This window comes from Rattus norvegicus, chromosome 1 (assembly GCF_036323735.1).
Source record: "Rattus norvegicus strain BN/NHsdMcwi chromosome 1, GRCr8, whole genome shotgun sequence".
NCBI classification, from domain to species: domain Eukaryota; kingdom Metazoa; phylum Chordata; class Mammalia; order Rodentia; family Muridae; genus Rattus; species Rattus norvegicus.
Window position 1 is genome coordinate 14,846,917 of NC_086019.1, and position 21,456 is coordinate 14,868,372.

The following is a 21,456-nucleotide window of genomic DNA, read 5'->3' on the forward strand; positions in this document are numbered from 1 at the left end:
TGGAAGAGAAACTGAAAGGAGAGTCCCGTTTATAGCTTTTCATAGTCATCGTCCAGACAGAACCGTACTAATTTGGAGAGAGTAATCAGTTCTTTAGAGGGACACACATGGATGTGTAATTAGCACAGTGAAAAAGCTGCAAGCCGTGCTTGTCTGTGATGCACTTTTCACAGGTCATGAAAGAGCCTGATAAAATCCTAAACTTGGCCACCAAAATTATTTTTCTAGTCAGTGAATTCCAGGAAGTTTTGATGTTCACTACGGCAAACATAAATGTTCAGTGTTTTTTTCTTTTAAATAAAAAGTAGGAATATGAAAACTGTTGAAACTCTGTGTATGTGTAGGTGGGTGTGTAAGTGTGTGTGTGTGTAGGTTTGTGTGTGTCTTTGTGTGTCTGTGTGTGTAGGAGTGTGTGTGTGTAGGTGTGTGTGTCTTTGTGTGTCTGTGTGTGTAGGTGTGTGTGTCTTTGTGTGTGTGTCTGTGTGTGTAGGTGTGTGTGTGTAGGGGTGTGTGTGTATATAGAGGTGTGTGTGTGCGGGGTGTATGTGTAGGGGTGTGTGTGTGTGTGTGTGTGTGTGTGTGTGTGTGTGTGTATGTGTAGGTATGGGGGACAACCTTGGGTGTTGTTCCCAGGTGGTGTCTGATAGGTTATTTCTCTGCTAGTGAAATGAGCCAGTTCAAGCCAGATTAGATTATGTTACGTGCAGGTCTATTGGGAAGCTGCTCTTGGGTGGGTTTACTGGCCTCAAGGGCCGAGGGCCAGGGAAGTCACCATGGGGAGAGAAGTGGGGAGGGAGATGGAGAAAGAGAGAAAGAGTGCATACACAAGCATTTACAGAGAGGAGAGGGAGGGAGGGAGGAGAGAGAGAGAGAGAGAGAGAGAGAGAGAGAGAGAGAGAGAGAGAGAGCGTGAGAGAGCACAAAATGTTCAGATTATATAGAGAAAGGCAGCTGGCAAGTTCAGGGTTCAGGGCAGGGTATGCTTTGTGGGACTGAGGGATGCTGGGAGAACCTGGAAGCCAGGTCTGCTTTAATATGATGTAAAATATGCACCTTAGTTCCTTGTCTCAGGGTCTGAAAGCAAATGCTGTCCACTTTGGTTTTTAAGACAGGGTCTCCCGCTGGCCTGGAGTTCACCATGTAGGTTTGAGTTGGCTGGCTTATGGGCCCCAGAGAGCTGCATGTTTCTGCCTCTCTGGTGCTGGGATTACAAGGCTGCAACAAGACCTCAGTTCTCACCCAGCCCTAATTATGCAAAACTAACAGAACAGCAGTCTACATTACAAGATGACCAGCAGCCCTGCTGCCTGGCTACCAGTTGTCACCTGATAATTGTGCCAGCCCCAAATAACTCATACTTTTCTAGGATGCCCACCAAGGAGGCACATCACTCCTGGGAGCTTCTGCTCGCTCACACACGTCTTACTGCATCGTGGCGACTCGCTTCGTAGAAGTGGGAGTTTTGCCTTCTGGTTTCTCTGAGCTCATAGGGTGTGGTAAATGAGGAGAAGGTGGTAATGGGGACAGATTGTACTCTGGGAATTTGGGCAAAAACTCTAGTGTTTTGAAGATGACTTTTACATGAATTCATGAATACAAAGACAGGTAGCTTCAGATCATTTGTGGGACCCTGTCTTTCCCATAGTCTGGGGATCACGGTCAATGCTTTTGTAAAGGATCGTGATTGGGATTTCTAACCATTCAATGTTATTGACAGTGCAGCTTGGCAACCACCAAGTTTTGACCATCACAACGGAATCCATCACTGAGAGATGGTGACTGACCCAGTGACTTATCTGCATGTTAGTGACCAACGTGTGCTAGCAGTCAAGGCGGAACAGAAGTGGCCTTTGACTACTCCAGCAACAGTGGTTGGTGTTAATTTTATCCCAGATGATATTAATCGTGTTGCACTTCGAAGGTTGTAAATCTGGATGCACTCCTGAGGATTTAATTCTCCACACGGCCTGGCCCTAACCCTACCGCAGAACCTTGTTTGCTCAGGTAGCCTGTCTCTTGGCTTCATTTGTCTGAACCAGGTTAAACACCAATCCTCAGTGGCAGAGTGACCTCATAGGAGCCTAGAGTTGAGGGGCAAGGTGAAGGGAAAGAGAAAGACGCGGAGCAAAAGAATGTCAGGACACCCGACTTTTCTACATTGCTTTTGGAGATTAGACTCAGGTCCCTATGCAAGGCAAGTAGTTCATTCACCCAGCTGTCTCCCAGCCTTAGCAACAGTCTTATTTAAATTTGACTTCTTTATACAGAGTCTGTCTCTAAACAATCTACCACATTCTGCCACATTCTTCTCCTTCTCTTTGATTGGGGGAATCTAGTTGAACTCCTAAGAATTCTAGAAACCCCACCCTGCAGCTCTGTGGAGGATGCTCTGCACAGAAAGGAAGGGACATGTTTGATAGAGACATTCTTGGCTTGTCACTTCCAGTGTTTCCTGAAGGTCAGTCGAGGTCGGTTGTGTGCCAGATCTTGAAGCCTGTGAGCTACTGGGTGACCTTCTAGTGTGTTTCCTTTGTCTAAACTTGTTGAAGCTGGCGCTGATGTTTCTGGCCTACGAATGCTGGAGAATCACATCGGGACAGATATTACCGCTAACGCTGCCACTCACCAGACAAACCAACTCTACCATTTTGGGTCAAATTTAAAGCAAGCGTTAATTAAATATTAAATACTGATCAAGAGAATGGGACTTTGGCCAGGGCCATTCCCTGCAATTTCCCAGCCAGAATGGCCTCAAGCCACATTGTTGCAGGGGTTTCTAAGGACAAGCCTGTAGGCCACCACACTTTCCCATGAGGCTTTGTCATTCCTGAAGAAGTACAGTTCCCAGTATTTCAGGCAGTTAGTGGTTCCTGACAGGTTAGTTTTTGGGACATTCCATTTTGCCTCTTTTTCCTCCTGTAGTTTGATGTGGACCTTGGTTAAATGGCCTGGAGGAGAGAAGCCCACTGTAATTATATCACAAGGAGATTCAGGGAAAGGTGGGTGGAACCCATGGAGTTTCGGTCCCTCACAAAATACCTTTTACTACCAAAGTCCCTTCCTTTAGTTAGTTACCGTGGATGACAGATTAAAGAGATTCAAAGAAAATTCGAGAGTGAGGTGCCCATGTTGCCTCTAAGCTTTCTCTTGATGATAGCTGACAGAAACTTCAGAAACAGCACTAGACGTGTTTATCCAGTAGGTGCCCGTACTTTTGTACTCGACTCAGTATATTCCTGCAGAATCTGTCTGTCCGTTGCAGAGTGCTTGCCTAACATGTGAAGTCCTGGGTGTGATCGCCAGCACCACATAAACTGGGTGTGGCCCTATAGCACGCTGGAGGTGGAGACAGGAGGATCAGAAGTTCAAAGGAAGGTCGATGATGAGATCGTCCAGTGGACAGAGGCGCTTAGTGCCAAACATGATAGAGTATAAATAAATGGCCTTTCTCAAAAAACGCAAAGCCAAAAACATTAAATGTTTTTAAAACGTAAATGTTTAAAAAGCCATTAAAAGCTTCAAGGTTATCTTTGACTTACTAACAAGTCCAGACCGTACAGAAGTACTTGAGACCCTGTCTCCAAACAATTAAAAAAGTCACTGCAGTAGATGTCTTACTTTACGATCGATCTTTCGCAAGGTGCTAATTCCGAGCGAGTGCTTTACTTTGGCCTTAAGACAGATTTCCTTTGGAGCCCAGGAAGGCAGGGTGAATTTGCTAAGGATTGCAGTCACGGAAGCTTGCAGCTCTGAGTGGGGAGCGCCCCGTCCAGTCGAATGTGGGTGAGAAATGGATGTGAATTTCAAACTTAACACAGCTTTGTTAACTTCTCAGGTCTGCTGTTAATTGTGGCAAACAGCCTGGGATGTCTTTGTGGATTCTTTCAATGTCTTTGGTGATCTTGCCAAGTGGGGTCGCCCCTTCACCATTGAAAGCATCTTACTAAATGAAACACTTAGTTCCTTTATGTAATTTTAACTATGTCACGACAGCTCGACTCTCCATTTGGTCCATCAAAATCGTGTTTTGTTTAGTTCACATGATCTTTCAGCCTATTTTTAGATTTTAGAAGTGCTTTTTATGTACTGGATGGAAAAGCCTTAATTTAAAAAATTACTCCCCACCACCCTGGGGGGCCTCCCATTGTACTTTAACAATAGAGGAGAGGTTACATTGTTTATTCTGACTGTCTTGTGCTGGTGGTCAGGGAACCTTAGCCGCACAGCTGGGAGAGCCTTAAGGGTGGCAATTCAAGTCCTTCATTATTGAGGTTGCTGGCCCAAAGAGCTGCGGGCTTTTCCCACTGGCCAGACGGGTGGGCAGAACAATCCAGACCTCCAGCCTTCTCCTTAAGCCTCTAAGGACTGTCCATCCCTTCAGTACTAGATTGCCTGTTGACAGTCTGGTCAGTACTGAGGAAATGCCTTTCCAGCCGAGTCCTGTGAGACCCGGAGTCATGTGAGACCCGCGGAAGAAAAGATACTTCATCTTGGCTACTTTTTCTTTCTCATTTCTGAAGATGGGTTTATGCTCGCTGCCCCCTCTCCTTCTCCTCCTTAGATGTGAAGGGAAAGGATAGTGTTCAAAGGTTAGGAATCCAGAAGAGCCTAACTTCCTCCTCTTTGCTGTTAGCATAGTGGCGTTTCTGGCTGCCCATCATAGTCCTCTTCCTGCATCCGGAGGGATTCATTTCCACAATGGCAGTTTTATGACGTCCACTGGAGCCTCAAAAATGACTAAGGGAAAACTTCGAGAATAAGGTTTTCATGGCCCACTGCTTGGTAGTGTGATATAACCTCGCACTACTTTCTGGTTTCAGCACAGTGATCTGTTTGTCCAGTATATTTTCCATGCAGTCAACCACTTAGGAGCCACTAGTTAGCCGTCTAATCGCTGAATACTGCTCGTGTTTAAACCAGTTTTATTTTACTTAAGAATGGCTCCAAAGGGCAAGAATACTGATGCCGATATACAATAATGAAACTATAGAGAGATCCTCTTAAATGAGGTGATAAAACACAGTATTTCTCGAGGACAGAGGAGAAAAAGAGAGATCCCCTCATATATAACCTTCACTGTGATATATTGTCTCATTTCTTCGTTTAGTATCCTTTACAGTTGCCCTTTTACTACTTTTGATCTATTAGTAGATATTGTTTATAAATTAAATTTTGTCATATGTATGTATGTATATATGTATATGTGTATATGTGTATATGTGTATATATGTGTGTGTGTCTGTGTGTGTGGAGGATTACATGGGCTCAGTACCCGCTATGGTTTCAGATAGCCACGTGCCATCGTGGGGGCTCTCTGCCAAGGTGCTGACGGTGACTACCGTATATAGATCTGTAACACCCACAGGCAAAGGTGGAGCCAGGAGCAGCCAAGAGCTTTATCCAGGGCCTCTCACTTTCTACTTTCTAATCAGGACAGCTCCTCCTCCCCTCAATGGTCCCTCAGCTCCGCCTTCTCTTTGTGTGGGACCATCTCTACCCTATTTCTATGTGTAGCTGTGCCTCGTGAAAATCAAAACATCATCACAGGAGAAAGTTCCTTCTATAATCTAGCCTAGTGCTTTCTAGTACGCTGAGGTTAGTTCTTAAGGCTTTTAGTATTTCTAAAATTTTAACTATTCCCCTTGTTTTGTGTGACAATCCACTTTTGTTTTCCTGTTTTGTTTTTGACAAAAAACATGCACGCATAATGACTTAAGTTAATTGTTTAGCAAACAACTAGTTTCCAACCTCAGATAACCGACTGACTTACAAGACCAGCAGTGGTGTCCGGGCTGCGTCCCATAATGCACGACAACGTTGGTTTGGCACAGTGGCAACTTTTGACTTTGTGGCGTTATAACTTTCTGAGTTTACCTCCCAAGACCAAAGAAATGTTGAATTGCTAGGTGGGCCTTGGGTAGGGCACACAGGGACCTCGCTCTATTGAAAATAGCAGCCACCTAGTGGCAGCTGTCTGTACCTGACTGCCGGGGACCTGGACTGATTTCTCCTTTCTTAGAGGTTTTGTCTGACAGCTTGGGGTCTCATCAGAGCCTTTCCATGTAGTCTTTTCTCTGTGAATGTGTGGGCTCGATTGCTGTGCTATCCCTAACAATGATATGTCTCTTGTCTTGGTCTTCCGGGGAGAAGTGGTCTCAGCTCTGGCTGCTGCTCCTTAGTTCTGAGCCCTTGACACTGTGCCAACACTTCTGTAGCATTGAAGCTCTTGAGGTAACTCCTGTACGGGGCCATGGTTTGCAAATACCAACTTGGACTAGCACACTGGGATCAAAAGCACACAAGGGAAATGCAGCAGGGCCCCACTGGGCTCCTCAGAAGAGGTGAGAAGGGATTCTTTTTTTTTCCCTCAGAGCCAGGGAGATTGAGAAGTCCAGGGGGTTGGCATCCGAGTTGGCCACAGAAAGTACAGCTGTCAAGGACTTGGCACTGTTTAGCTCCATTCTCCCAAATGCTTTCATGGACTCCCAGCTCGCTCTGAAATAGCTGTGAGTAGAAATCTGAGTGCGCTGTGCCGTGAAAGACCGAACAAACTGACGATTTGGAGAAGTCTTTTTGTCACCCCTCCCCTTGCGGTGCCCACTTTCTCCACCCACCCCACCCCCCAATAAATAATGTGATCAAATAATCCCCCCCCCTTATCTTTAGAAGTCCATGGTGGTCCGAATATCAAAGGGTGGAAGGGCTCACAAAACTTTGAGGTAAACAAGACCGATTTGCATAGGAAGAGACTTGGCTCTTTTTGCCTACAGCTGAGGAGTTTTGGGAGAAAACTGGCCAATTCGCTTTGTCCTGAAGGTGATTCCCAAGAGCTGAAGCCTAGCTCCCCTTTGAGGTCAGACTGAGTTAACAAGTGGAAGCCTTGGCAGTTTACTAATTCATAACTGTATCCCCTCCTCCCTTTGTGTTGCCAAATACTATAATCTGTGACCTGAAAGGAAGAACACTGCCAACAAGTAAATATTTAAAAGGTCCCCTGAAGTGTAACGTGTGTGAAGTGTGTGAATTGTGCCTGGGAAGCCCGTCCGTCCGCCGGGTGAAAAGGAGTGACTCATTTCTCATCTGCTAACGAGAGCAAGGTGGTTGTTTTACGGTAGGTTGAAAGGAAACACTTTTAAAGTGCCAAGGGGTGGGAGTTCTCTTTATTTTCAGCGTTAAAAGATTTGAGTGTTGCTTAGAAGGCCGTAATTCCCAAGTGTGGGAGCATTCATTGTGACTGAGTTTGCACTGTTGTGAATGAATGAACTCTGTGCCACTGAAGACTACTGGGAACCCTGAGAGGAAGTGGAAGCATGACTCATAGATGTGCTTGAACTGTGTAGCAAGGCATGTGTGTGTGTGTGTGCTTGTGTGTGTAAGTGTGCGTGTGTAAGTGTGAGTGGGTGTGAGTGTGCACACGTGTGTGAGTGTGTGAGTGTGTAAGTGTGAGTGGCATGTGTGAGTGTGCATGTGTGTGTGCTTGTGTGTGTGCATGTGTGTGCGTGTGGGTATGAGTGTGTATGTGTAAGTGTGCGTGCGTGTGTGTGTGTGTGTGTGTGCTTGTGTGTGTGTGTGTGTGTGTGTGTTGTACTAACATCAGAGCCAGACCTGAAGCCTGGTTGGAGGAAAGAGCGTAGGTTGTAGAAAGGAGAGGGCTCCTGGGCTCACAGCGCTACCAACCACATCTGAGGGCAATGGCTCAGTCTCTTCTGTGCATGGTATCAAGTGTGCATCTCCTGTCTAAAGGATTTGCATCATCTTAAGGACTCAGCCAGTCTGGATGGCACTCACCGTTGGCTTGTGTAAAAGTGGGCGTCTTTGTTCTAAAGGCCCTCGGGCGAGATTCATCTAGACATCTGGTGCATGAAACCTAGGTTTGAACCGAGATGCTTACATAGAGGGATTTGGCTAGGGGAGCCTATGAGAGGAGGCAAGGAAGCGGTGCACGTCCATCGATAGCAAAGGCGCGGGTGACTGGGGACCTGCAGCTGTGGCACTTGGCTATGTGCTTGCTGGTGCTTACTGTCCATGGACAAAAGCTTTGCTCCAAAACTCTCAGAAAGTGGAGACAGCTCCTTGCGATCTTGCGTAATTAATCCGCTACAGGGTATTTAGAAAATGTTCAGACCAGCCTATTAAAACGTATCCATGTCTGCCTTAAAAGCAGTTATCTGCCGCTTGCCACCTTCCAGTGCTTAGCTCTGCCCACGTAGTTCTTACAGCGTTAGTGCCTTGAGTCCTGTGGATCTTCAGTTATTTTCCTTCTCTCATGATAGATTGACAGGCGCTTTGAAACATGACCACCAGGCCTCTCTCTAAATCACCTATGTCATTTTGAAAAAGGTGGTAATCTGGTTTAGTCTTGAGACAGTGTCTTATGAATCACGGGCCTCATCAAGCTTGCCCAGTAGCCAGTGGTGGTCTCCGATCTGTGTCTTCCTGCAAAGTGTTGGGATTACAGGCATATCCCGCCATGCCCAGTTTTCGGTTCTGGTTACGGAGTACTGGGGACTGAACCCCGGGTCCTCGTGTGTATGCCGCATGGAACTCTTATCAACCATATTACATCTCCAGCTTACTTTGTTTTATGTTTGAACGGAGGGATTTACTGTTTTCATAAAGGTTATATGTAATTATGATCATCATACGCCGAAAATGCTATCTGGATATAAGTCTCAATTAAATACTGCTTCTTGGTCTTAGGGCCACGTTCAGTTAAATGGTATTTGAAGGTTTACATGCTTTGATTTCTTATCCGTTCACCTCGAGCCAACAGCGTGGTATTAACTACCATGCTTTTACTCCTTGGAGATCTGGTACCAGTAGTCCAGAGTTGGTTACAGTTGGTTATAGTTTACAAGTTCTCAGAAAGATGCGACTAAAAATGGCAGTGATTTTTCTGGGTAGGAACGGCCTCTTAAGAGTTTGGTGTAGTCACGGCTGCTGTCCCACAAGGTGGCGCCATTGCTGTGCTTCAAAGAAGCTGTCATCAGTGAGTCTTACATTGAAGTCAAGGTCCTACTCTGCCGAATTTAAGTATTTGTGATGCCTGCCACTCTGTGTTGTCCCCGTATGTTTCTAAAAGGCGAAAGGAAAGCACGAAAACGTTTCTCCTCTCATTATCCAATGGATTTTCATTGTGAACTCACAGAGTTAAAATCTGCTCATCATCATTAGAATTAGGAAAAGGGCTGATGCTGGAACCTCAGAAACCAGGCGAACTCGGGAACTTCTCCGTGCTCAATTTCCGAGAATTGGGAGAATAGACACTTGGGAGGACCAGAAGTTATGCTTTTAGGAGACAATAGGAGGAGAGACTAGGCACCATGGGTGTTGCATGAAAGGCCTGGAAGCAAGGTTTGTCCGGGGTCAGAGCTGAGGGCTGAATTGCTGTTATGAGAGCCAGCAGATGGAGAGCAAAAGTGGAGGGGGGTGGGGGAGTAGAGGGGCCCAGCACTCTCCTCAGGAGAGGGAGGGGGAACAGAATCAAGACACTCACCCTGTTGGAGCTATGTCTGTCCTCCAGCAGCAAGCACAGCGAGCCTCATCTTACTCCTTCAAGGTAACTGGAGACTGAAAAGGCAGAGTGAACACCCACTGCTGGGAGAAGGAAGTGGAGGCAGAGACTGTAGTGATGACAGACAGATGCCCACCCATGACAGCTGGGTGGGAGAGCTGGGGCGGGAGGGGGTCGGGGTGGGGGTGGGGGTGGGGGGCCTGAGCAGGAGGGATCAGGGAAATGAGATTGCAATTGCAAAGTGGTCCAGTAGGTGGTGGGCTGATGGAGAGGGAAGTGGGGTTAGTGAGGTGTTTTCTTCCTTCCTTCCTTCCGTCCTTCCTTCCTTCCTTCCTTCCATCCATCCATCCTTCCTTCCTTCCTTCCTTTCTTTCTTTCTTTCTTTCTTTCTTTCTTTCTTTCTTTCTTTCTTTCTTTTTCTTTCCCCTCCTCCTCCCTCCTTCCCTCCTTCCCTCCCTCCCTTCTTTCCTTCTTTCTTTCTTTCCTTCCTTCCTTCCGTCCATCTTTCTTTCTTTCTTTCTTTCTCTCTCTCTCTCTCTCTCTCTTTCTTTCTTTCTTTCTTTCTTTCTTTCTTTCTTTCTTTCTTTCTTTCTTTCTTTCTTTCTTTCTTGAGTGTGTCAGTGGAGAGATTACCACAAGTCATTTGGCTAAACCTGAGGCCTCTTGTGACTAGCAGGGAGTGGTTTCAATATGCTGGGCTCAGGGAGTGGCACTTTGAGGAGGTGTGGCCTTGTTGAAGGAAGTGTGATATTGTTGGGGGGGTGGGGTTGGGCTTTGAGACGGTCCTACTTAGCTGCCCGAGAGACAATCTTCTCTGAACCTCTGAACCTGTAAGCCAGGCCCAATTAAATGTTGTCTTTATAAGAGTTGCCTTGGTCATGGTGTCTCTTCCCCCGCAATGGAAACCCTCACTAAGACAGAGGGGTTGGTTAGTTAGTCCCTGCTGAACTACATACTTGTTCCTCGCTCTGAGTGTGTCCCAGAAGGCAAGGCAGCTCCTTATCCAACACTGACCACATACAGACTGCATGAGTCAGCCGTCCCCATGTGTGTCTGACTCGACCTCTCAGGAGCCTCTCACATCCTTCTGCAGCTGCTCTGAGCATCTGGGGTGGAGTCCAGGGGTCTGTAATTAAGTCCTCGGACAGGTCCCTTGGGGCCAGACTGATTTGGACTCTTTAAATGAAGCAATGCCTGGAACGCTGCCCTTTATTCTGCTCAACTCCCCACCCCCGGTGTTTGTGTGTGTGTGTGTGTGTGTGTGTGTGTGTGTGTGTGTGTGTGTGTGTGTATGAGTGTTTGTGTGTTTCCTTCCTCAGGAGCCATTCATCTTGTGATCCCCACCACCCCAGGCAGGGTCTTCTGCCCTAGAACTTACCTAAGCTAAGCTGACTGGCTAGTAAACCCTGGGGATGGATCCTCCTTTCTCAAGCACATGCACGGCTCCCTCCCTCCCTCTCCTCCTCCTCCTCTTCCTCTTCCTCTTCCTCCTCCTCTTCTTCCTCCTCTTCCTCCCACTTCTCCTCTCTCTCTCTCTCTCTCTCTCTCTCTCTCCCCCCCTCTCGTCCCCTTTGTTTTTAATTTCATGTTATTTTGGTTTTTAATCTTATACATATGGGAATTTTGCCTGTTTGCATGTCTATGCACCATGTAGTATGGGTGGTGTCTACTGAGGCCAGAAGAGGGCATCAGAACCCCCTGGAACTGGAGTGACTGTCCTGAGCCACCTTATGCACGTGGCGAATCAAACCTGGGTCCTCTGGAGGAGCCCTTTGTGCTCTTGACCACCGAGCCATCTTTTAGCTTCTCTTCTGCGCCTTATCCTTCGTCCGTGCTGTGCCCAGAGTGCGGTAGGAACACTGCTGACCTTTATCCCTCGGCCTGCAGACGTGGATGGGTACTCGACTTCTGTTCTGTGAAGCACACACAGGTTTGAAGTTGAAGCCAGGTTCCTCAGTCCGGGGCAGTATTTGAATCTGAATACTCCTTTCTTGTGAACCCACCATTCTCTTTTACTGGTGGCGGCTTTGCTGCAAGCAGGGTGTGTGTTCTGCCACCTGCTGGTCATCACCAGCAAGACAAATCATGTTTGGAGGCATTCTCCATAGGTAAGACGTGATGTCAGACACGGCTGTTGAATAGACGTAGACGAGACACAATGGCTGTTCTAGTAGAGCCATATACTCTGAGTCGAGTGGTTTACACGTCATGCCACGAATCTGACAAAGCCAATTTCCTCTCCTTTGGAACTTTTCTTTCAGCCCAGGTGTTAAAATTTAATGAGAACAGCATGTTTTAAGGGATCGGTTTTCTCTGTTAATCTCAGAAAGAATGATTTATTCTATATGCCACGTGTCTATTCTAGGGTCAGATGATTTTGGTGGATCAAGGCATTTGCGAGGTTCAGATTTCTCTCTATCGGAGAGGTGTGATCTTGGAAAATGGCTATATTTCCTTGTTATTGGTGTTACTCTGACCATGCCGGACTGTGGGTCTCAGTTTTGCCAGGAAGTAACACTTTCTAAAGTCTGAACAGAGCACCAGCTTGCCGCAGGGCCAACAGGATAAACTTCGTAGATGGGGGTATGAGTGTAATGGGTGACTCGGTGGGGATTATCTCAGAGATCCTGTGTTCTCAAGCTTCTGTGATTGGAACACGCTGTGAAGTACATGGTTTCATTTTCATGGCGACAGCCAGAGGCACCATCTGATTCCTTCTGGGTGATTCTAAGTGGTCAGACTCAGGGACATACTGACCTTGGTGGGGTGTTCTGGAAGCTTCTTTGGAGGTAGAGTTTGTGCTTTGCATTGGATGCACCTTTCCCCCTTCCTACTTTTTGCTTAGGTTTTCTTTTTGTTTTTATTTTATCTATAGGGGTGGAACTTGCAGGAGCTAGGCGAGCCCACTACCTCTGAACTGCTTTGCCATCCTCAGCCCCTGCGTTTGATGCATCCGAGACAGGTTACATAGTAGTTAAGATTAGAAACAACGTAGCCATTTCGCTCTTTGCCTCCTGCCTGTAACTGTAACACAGCTGGAGTTACAAAGGGAAAGGAACCGTTTTATACAGGGATGGGGAATGTGCGCCACACAGCCCAGGAGGGGATGCACTTTGAAAATACAAGTGTGGAGCAAGAACTCGAAACACATGGTCTACTGAACAAGAATCCTTCCTAAAACATGGCTCCGACATCCCACTGAGAATCTAGGCACCAAGACATTTCAGCCAGGTCTGACCCTGATGTGTCTGTACTCTTTGAGCAGCCAGACCATCAAACACAGGGCCTTGTGATGGATGCCCCAGGCACTCACAAAGGGACACCATCCTGTCTGCCTGCATCCCCCTCCCCCACCTTCATTAGACTACTGGATAAACGCTGGATTAGACTATTGATATCTTTCCTGGGAGGCTTTAGCCTCGTTAAGAAAGTCAGATTTTGATCTTTTCTGAGCTTTTGGTGTAATCTCATTTTGTAGAGGAAGTCTCATCTGGCTTTGACCAAATAATATACTTACATATTAATTTTTAAGTGACCGTTAGTTGGTTCTTAGAGTAATGTCATTTTCTTAGTGACATCTGGCCTGATCCATAACACGTGCTTCGCTTGACTCTTAACTGCCTGTGTGATGAAACAGTGTTTCAGTTATAAGCAAAAGATCTGAAACCTACCTTTAGCCAGATGTGTCCTTCCTGTCAATTATAACCAGTCCTGTTATGTATCTCGCTTGTAGAGGACGGGAGATTGGTACCTTTTCTCAGTGTTCCGTTAAAAAATCATCAGTATAGCAAACTTTATCACACACATGCTCAGAACATGCTTTGGAAGGGAAAGGGAACAGTTTGACTTTGGAGTATCTTGCTGTCACCATTACCGTCAGCATTGTCAGTGTCTGTTACATCTGTTTGCTTTTGGAGACTTGCTCTCTCAATCCACACTGGCCTCTAACTTAGAGCGGTCCCCTTGCTTTAGCCTCTTGAGTTTTGGACTCACAGGGAGGTACCTATCTCCTGCCTGCCTATCTATCTATCTATCTATCTATCTATCTATCTATCTATCTATCTATCTATCTATCTATCTATCATCTATCTGTCAATCATCAATCTACCATCTATCAATCTATATCATCTATCATTTATCTACCTTCTATCTATCATCTATCATCTATCTACCATCTATCATCTATCTATATCATTTATCATCTATCAATCTATCATCTATCAATCAATCATCTATCTATCTATCATCTATCAATTATCTATCACTCTATCTATCATCTATCTATGTATCTATCACCTATCTATCACCTATCTATCTATCTATCTATCTATCATCTATCTATCACATATCTATCAATCATTATCTATCATCTATCTATCTATCTATCTATCTATCTATCTATCTATCTATCTATCTATCTATCTATCTATCTATCTATCCTTTAAGTTAAACTGCTGATAACTCAGTTGAGGTGAGGCGAAGTGGCCATTCCTTTACAGTTCTTATTATTTCTTGTAGTAATTTCTCTTCTCTTGTCAGGATTTCACACTTCTTGGTAAACCACTTCTTGCTTCTCATCATTTTGGGGAAGAACCATATCTCCTAACAGACAGGTGAGATGACAAGTACAGCAGCTTTGGAGTTTAGAGTTTGCCGTGAAACCTGGGCGCTCATAGTGAGAAGCCTTTCCCTGATAGGCCTTATAGGACTCTAGTGCCCATGCAAGTCTGCATCCTCTAAGGACCTGATGTGATTGGTCCAGTCGGCTCCTGGCTCCTGGCTTTTGCTTTTGTTTTTACTAGCCACATCTACTTCAAGTACCAAGAGATCCTCTGCTGTCTGCTTTCCTCCGCTGCTGAAATATCTTGCTAGCAGTTGAGTACATTGTATTTGCTTTGTAGACATTCATTGTCAGCCTCCCCTGAAGCTCCTTTTTGGATACATACATTCTTTTTGCTAGCATGTCTTGGAGCAGCACAACAGCAGGTGTTCTCTCCATGGAGCATCTCCGTGTGTCTGACGGTGGGGAGACCATGCTGTGAGTGTGTTAACTGCTATCTCTGCACTTTTGTTCTCTGCTCAGGAGACAGGTTTACCACTTTAAGGCTCTGACAAGTATGGCTGCACAGGGACAACTGACGTAGTCATCAGTTTTTGGAGTCTCATCTCCAAATAGTCTTTTTTATTTAGAGAGTTTTGTAACCAGCTGGGCAAGTTATCTAGTGTATGTGACTGCAAATTGTCCTGGCAAAGAGAAAAACCAACCACCTAAACAAACAAACACAAACAAACACAAAATCAAAACCAAAAAAGTTCCATAGCCCGAAAGGTCTTTTTATGTTCTTCATGTTATGGGTGTTTGGAGGAGGAAAAGGGGTCTCCCTTCATTCTCCTAGGTTCTTTGGCCTGGCTACTACTTGAGTTGATCAGCCACAGCTCAGCAGCAGAGAAGACATTGGATTGTGCACAGACAGGAATTCTATAAGATCAGGGACTCACAGGCTTGTCAGTTAAGCTGGGCAACATCTGCATTGCAGAAAGGAAGCATTCGGGCATTTGGAGGGGAGGAGTGTTTTTCCTTATGGGAGGAGCAGTAGGGGCTGTGGGTGAGTACAGTGTTGTATAGATGGACACATCCTCTCAGAACTGAATGCTGTCTGGAGTAGCTAGCTCTTGTTTATATGCTGAGATACAGAGTTCTTTTTTAGATATAAATGACTTTGCCCAAAGGGCTACTTTGCAGAACTACTCCTGTGTTAGCTCACACATGCCAAGGTTTGGAAGTAGCATATTCCAGTCTCCCACATTTATATTTTAGGGTGGTGTGTCCTATTCCTCAGCTTTTCCATGTGCCCCCAGAAAACCAAGTGTGTTAAATTAAAAGAAAATTCTTATAAAACGTGTGTGATTTTTATAGGCACAGCGTGAGAGAAAAGCACAAACACCATGCCCCGTGGCAAAGGTCTTAGGTTCAAATGAAGTTGTAGGAAGAGGATCAGGTGCATTGGTTCATGAGAAGAATCAAGTTCGTGAGCCCTTTCATTCCAGAGTGGAAAGTTTAAAAAACTACTTTGAAAAATAGCCTAGGGGGCTGGGGATTTAGCTCAGTGGTAGAGCACTTACCTAGGAAGCGCAAGGCCCTGGGTTCGGTCCCCAGCTCCGAAAAAAAGAAGCAAAAAAAAAAAAAAAAAAAAAAAAAAAAAAAAAAAAAAAAAAAAAACCTGTTTCAAACGAAAAATAGCCTAAAAGCTGTCTGGGCAGTAAAATTCTGTTTATGAGCCATAAACAAATGAGTCAATACAATGTCTCAGGAAACACAGAGGTAAAGCATGAACAAATGTGTTTGGGAATGATACACACTGGGAAGTCACTTCCCCAGGATGGGAAGGGAAAGGCAGGGTGCTCGTGTGTAGTGTCTTATTTTATTATTATTATTATTATTATTATTATTATTATTATTATTATTTAGTAACTCAGTATGCAATCACGAGGGCCCCAGAACCCTTGAAAAATTGACACATGCTGTATCCCTCATGCTGGGGAGGCTCTAGTGGACTCTCTCAAGGGGCTCCCTGGCCAGCGAGCCTAGCCTACTCTGCAAACCTCAGGCCAGTGACTGACTGTTTCTTAAAAGAATGAAGGTGGACAGCTCCTGAAGAATCACAGCTGAGACTGAACCCTGGCTCCACATGGACGGGTGTTTCTACGCACTCTCGAAAACATGTACCTGGGCACACCTGCCCACAAACAGACATAGGAAAGCAAACAAATGAGCTGTTAAGTATTGTAGATGTATTTTTTTTTAATGGTTAGGAAAAATCTGAAAGAAAATTAAAAAACAAAACAAAAAACAAAAACCAACAAAACCCTAGGGCAGCTTGGTGGCTTATGTATGCCTTTAATCCTAGCAGAAGCAAGAGGATCTCTGAGATCTCTGATCTCTTAGGTCAGCCTGGTTTACAGAGTACTGGAGTGCCAGGACAGCCTGGGCTACACAGAGAAGCCCAGTATTGAAAACAAACAAACGAATGAATGAACGAGTAGAAAATTAAAAATTAAATGATTGGAATAGTTATAGTTCATGTTTACTACAAAACTTATAGAAAATACAAAGACTAAAACAGGATACCTACCCATCATACCGTATTCTACTTGTAATATCTATAATTTCTCAGATGTGTCATCCCAGCCCAGGTTCCATTCATTAGCGTCATGTCTCCTTGACTTGTGCATTTGCCGTGGAATTAGAAGCAGTGGCTTTAACTTTCCATGTTTACTTGAAACTATAGTTTAACATTCGAAAAGTAGTGATTTTGAAACCTTAATTCAGACCCCGTCACGGGACCTTATTTAAATGCGACTTTTTCGGCGGTCTTGGCCATCTCCTTCCACTAATCCATGTTATGTGTTACAGGTGTCTGGAGTGAAGCCTGGCCTCTGTTTTGGCCACTTAGAAGTTTAAGTGTGGATAAGGCAGAAAGGAGATTTCATTGTAACAAGTGCTTTAACCAAGTTACATTGTGAAGAGGCATGGGAGCGTGGGTGATTTAAAATGTCCCCTTGTTTATCCTCATAATAAGCACCGTTCCTGTTTGATTTTCAGAGCATGATTTCAGTGCTGTGCTTGAGTTGGCCATGGTGGAACAAGGACATTCTTGATCTCTACATTTCGGACTCTGTACTTAGCAAGTGGTAGGGAGGGTTGCCTTAGACCAGCGTGGCCAGATGGTGGATGCTCACTGTTTTCATGACTTTTCCAATTTTCTTAGGTCCACCTTTATGTGATTATTTGTTTGTTTATTAAATTATCATCTGTTGATCTGGACAGATAGATGGCTCAGTGGTTAAGAATGCTTTTATAGAGGACCTGGGTTTGGTTCCCAGCACATGGATTTTGGCTCACCTCTGACACCATCATTTGGTTTCCATAGGGACCAGACACATATGTGCTCCCCCCTCCCCCCCATATATACACATAAAGGCAAACGCTCATACAAATAAAATAAATAAATCTTTGAATTCTCATTGATTTATTATTATCATTTAACACAGTTGTTTCCTGATATACCTCAGATATTAAAGCAGGCATTAGTGACCAAAAATTGAAGTTTTAGTAGAATCTCAAAGTAGAAACTGAAAACTTCCTATTTTTAAGATGTCTTTTTTTTTTTCTAATTATTTATGGCATTTGTATCTAGCAGACAAACACAGAAAGTGAGGTGTAAGGTCCCTTTGTAAGTCACAAACTGTCAAGTGTTCAGAACACTTAGCATATGTACTTTTGATTCTTTTTTTAAAGATTTACTTATTTATTTAATGTATACGAGTACACTGTCTCTGTCTTCAGACACACCAGAAGAGGACATCGGATCCCATTACAGATGGTTGTGAGCCACCGTGTGGTTGCTGGGAATTGAACTCAGGACCTCTTTAAGAGCAGCCAGTGCTCTTAAACACTGAGCCATCTCTCCAGCTTCTACTTTTGATTCTTAATAGATTTATTTTATTTTATTTTTTTTTGGCAAACATTTTCTGAATTGCCATTGTTGAAAACTTCAGCTTCAGCTAAACTCCTAGGCCACATTCTCCAAGATGTTTTCATCTTACAGATATCCTGAGATAGACTGTTGAAAAGAAGTTAGAAAATTTGGATTGTGTCAGAGTGAACACACACACACACACACACACACACACACACACACACACACACACACACACACACGCGCGCGCGCAGATTCTCAGATATCTGTGTACACAGAGCTCGGTAAAGATACCAACGGTTGTAGATCTTCTCAGTGCTTCCTTGCATTGCTTCCTATGGAGCTGTAGGAAATCCTCCTCCACCCCCCAACTGTCCTAAATGCAGCCAGACTTCAGGGGGTGGCACATGCTTTGGGTGGTAGAGGCAGGTGGATTCCCCAGTTCGAGGCCAGCGTGGTGTGCACAGCAAGTTCCAGGACAGCCAGCAATACACAGAGAAAACCCTGTCTTGAAAAACTAAAGAACAAACACAAAACTTCCCTCAAACCTGACAGCAACTCTAGGCCAGCCCTGGAGATGAGAGGGCTGTCCTTTCTATAGAGCACCCCTCGAGCTCCAGCTCCCTGGCTGTTCCCGAATCTGGAGCCAGCATCCAGGGCGATCCCTTCCTGTCAGCCTTTATGCTTCCCTTCTGTTTCCTCTGCTGTCTTTATGTCCCTCTTACATAGTGTGGAGAGGATGCACGAGCCTTCATTAAGGGCTCGTCCAAGAGAGCCCAGGAAAATAGCCTCATCTAAAATTTTTTTTATTAAAGATTTATTTGTTTAATTTATTTCCTGTGTATATAGGTGTAGCATTGTGTGCAGGTGCCTACAGAGGCCAGAGGAAGGTGTTTGTATTCTGGGAACTGGTGCGTTACATAATCCAGTCAGAGGTATATACACCCTCCTCATATAAGGTCGTGCAGGCATTGCCCTCCTGCCTGCACTATGAAAAACAAGTAATCGTACTGTGGTTTATGTTCTACCAAGTCATTGTTTTTTGTTTTTTGTTTTTTTGGCTGAAGTATCTGCTGGCCAAATTCCATGGTATGGTAGCCAGTTCTTTTCAGGATTTTAGCAGCTGGTTGCAAATTATTGCCAGCTTGAAATTGACCTTGGTGGGAGTCTTTACACCATGGAAACTGGCAAATACTGCAAATCAAGGCTTCCTCTATCCCCCTAACTCCCACACCAGAGAGCTGCTTTACCAGATCAACATCCACGGATCGAATTTCTCTGACTACCAGAAACTCCAGCCTGGAGTATTTCTCCTCCCAATAACTAAACTCCCAGGGCCTTGAACTCAAGGCTTTGCTTGTCTTTCCATTCCCCTGTGAATATTTGTATGCTGTCATAAACATTCTTTCCCTCTGAGCTAGCACTATCATTTGAATATCACAGCCTGGCTCTTTTCCTAGCAGGGGAATCAGTACTTGCTTAAACTGATTCCTTTATCTCTTCTCTTCTCCCTCCCCCAATCCCTGGAGATGACAAACTGATAAAAACAGAGGCCTAGGCAGTCGCACCCCACCCCAGCCGTACACATTTGTATTTCTCTATATTTACGTATTTGGAGAGGAGCATGAATTTAGGTTCTTTTTGTTTGTGTTTTGAGAGAAGTCTTAACAGTGTAGCTTGGGCTGGCCTTGCGTTCTGCCTCAGTCTACCCGGTGCTGCGCTAGTCAAGGTGCATAAACACACCCGACAGGAGTTTGGGTTATGAGCGACAGGGATTAAAAGCGTTTTAAGCACTTTGTATCCAGTTCTGTTGAGCGGCATTGTTGGAAGGTCCGTCTGGCTCTCTTGAGTCACTGCTAGTGTTGCGCTGTGTTTCTGACTTGGAACAAAAAAGTACTGAAAGCCGTCTGAATTGAAAACAAGCCTGTGGGGTTGGGGATTTAGCTCAGTGGTAGAGTGCTTGCCTAGGAAGCGCAAGGCCCTGGGTTCGGTCCCCAGCTCCGAAAAAAAGAACCAAAAAAAAAAAAAAAGTTGAAAACAAGCCTGTGAGAAACCCAGTTGACACAGGGGCTGGGTGAGCCAAGGTGAGTGTAGTTCGAATGGTCTGCGGAGGTCACTTGGGCCTACTGAAAACCTTTTGTCAAAAACACCTACCAGGGGGGAAAAAAAGCAAAAAACAAACAAACCAACCCAACCCCCTTTCTACTGCTTCTGACCAGTTATTTTCTCCTGACAGAGCCCAAGGCGCCACCACTCTCCCATTTCTTTGGAGAACCAAGGAAAATGTGAGGAAAATTATTTTTTTAAAAGATTTTTTTAAAAATGTATTTTATGTGAGTACACTGTAGCTGTCTTCAGACATACCAGAAGGGGGCATCAGATCTCATTACAGATGGTTGTGAGCCACCATGTGGTTGCTGGGAACTGAACTCAGGACCTCTGGAAGAGCAGCCAATGCTCTTAACCGCTGAGCCATCTCCCTAGTCCCTGATTATATCTTTATCTTGAAACATAAGCTCTAAAGTATGGATGAAAATGAGTGGATGTTCCGTCCTTCCCAGGAAGTCCCTCTGCTCTGGGATTTGTTGACTCCACAATGACCTGGGTCACTGTTACTGATGTGTTTATAGAAAGATAAAGAGAGGGGCGATATGTTCTATGGAGGTGTCGGGAAGGGGTGCCTCTGTGGGGCCCATGCTGAGACATTCCTTCCCCCTGAGGAACCAGCCACATGACAGACCTGACCGTATAGTATAGAATAGTTTATTCAGGGCATGGGGATGGGAGTTATGAGGGTAGTAGGGGCGGAGAAAGGCAGAGAGAGAGAGAGAGAGATGGCTGGAGGTAGAGAAGTAGAGGCCATGTGGAGAGAAGGGGAAGGGGAATGGGGAGAGAAGAGACAAAGGGGGAAGAGGGTAGGAGAGTAAGAGAGTGAGGAGGGGTCAAGCGGCCCCTTTTATAGTGAGTCAGACACACCTGGCTGTTGCCAGGCAACTGTGGGGGCGGAGCTTAGAATGCTAACAGTTACTATCTAGCTGCGGGAGCTGGGGGTGTGAGGGTGTGGGGGTGTTTTTTGGACTTAACGAATCAGGCCCTTCCTCAGATCTGAATGTGACCGTAGTTTAATAAGATCCCCTGTGATCTATGTGTTTAATAAGCCTTATAAGAATCTGGCCGACTAGGAGGAACCATTAGAAACTATAGCTATCACTGCGGAGGCTATAGCTATCACTGTGGAGGCTGCTGGAAAGGTATCAGGACAATGAAGTCAAGACTTTGAAAGATTGGAGTTTCATTTCAAGAGTTTTACCCTTGATCTTTGTGTCTGAAAACTCTCAATGCTGATGCTAGTCTTTGGGGAATTTTCTCACCCAAACCCCTTAGATAGGGTGTAAACTGAGTACACAGTTCGCCTTTTGGGCTGTTGACTGCCTCACAACCTCTGATGGTCCCCATGCTGTT

The 21,456-nt window shown here is 45.1% G+C and overlaps 1 protein-coding gene across 3 annotated transcripts in view; it reads left to right on the top strand.

Annotated features, from left to right (window-relative positions):
* Positions 1 to 21,456, top strand: part of Nhsl1 (NHS-like 1) — a 232,454-nt gene that overhangs the window by 71,043 nt on the left and 139,955 nt on the right. Inside the window, exon 1 of one of the 3 annotated variants that reach the window (XM_063262308.1) lies at positions 945 to 7,111. The exons of the other annotated variants lie outside the window; for them this stretch is intronic. The gene's annotated coding sequence lies outside the window, so the exon portion shown is untranslated. Of the gene's footprint in view, positions 1 to 944; positions 7,112 to 21,456 lie in introns of those variants that run through there. 3 annotated transcript variants of the gene reach the window in all.